This window comes from Asparagus officinalis, chromosome 4 (assembly GCF_001876935.1).
Source record: "Asparagus officinalis chromosome 4, Aspof.V1, whole genome shotgun sequence".
Taxonomy (NCBI): domain Eukaryota; kingdom Viridiplantae; phylum Streptophyta; class Magnoliopsida; order Asparagales; family Asparagaceae; genus Asparagus; species Asparagus officinalis.
Genome location: NC_033797.1, coordinates 84,627,423 through 84,627,960, shown reverse-complemented (window position 1 = coordinate 84,627,960; position 538 = coordinate 84,627,423).

Here is a 538-nt window from a genome sequence, read left to right as displayed (position 1 = left end):
CTCCCTTCGACCTCATCGACTCCATCCTCAGTCGTAGCCCCCGCCGCCACCATCGCGCCGCCTCCCATCTCCTCTTCCACCCTCGCAAGGAACCTCCAACATCGCTGCCACCGTTACCTCTCTCGACCTCATCAACTCTATCCTCAGTCGTAAACCCCACCGTCACCATCGTGCCGCCTCCCATCTCCCATCTCCTCTTCCACCGTCGCTGGGAACTATGAGTGATGAGGAGGGAGTGGATGCGTTTGAGGGAGGAGAGGGAGCTGCAGGTGTTTAGGAGTTTGGTGAAATTGAATTTGATTTGTTAGAAGATCTTAGAACCAATAACGAATGTGTGGTCTTTTGATTTTATGGTTTTGAAATATTGGGCTAATTTTATAGTTTTGAATGGTTATGATTTGTATATAAATAGTTAGGATGTGTACATATTTTGGGAGGAAAAGGGGGGTTGGGATGCTATTATTTGTAAAAGTTACACTGATAATATGTTGGGCTGTTAACTTTCTTTGTTCGCTTATTATGTTACACTGATAACATG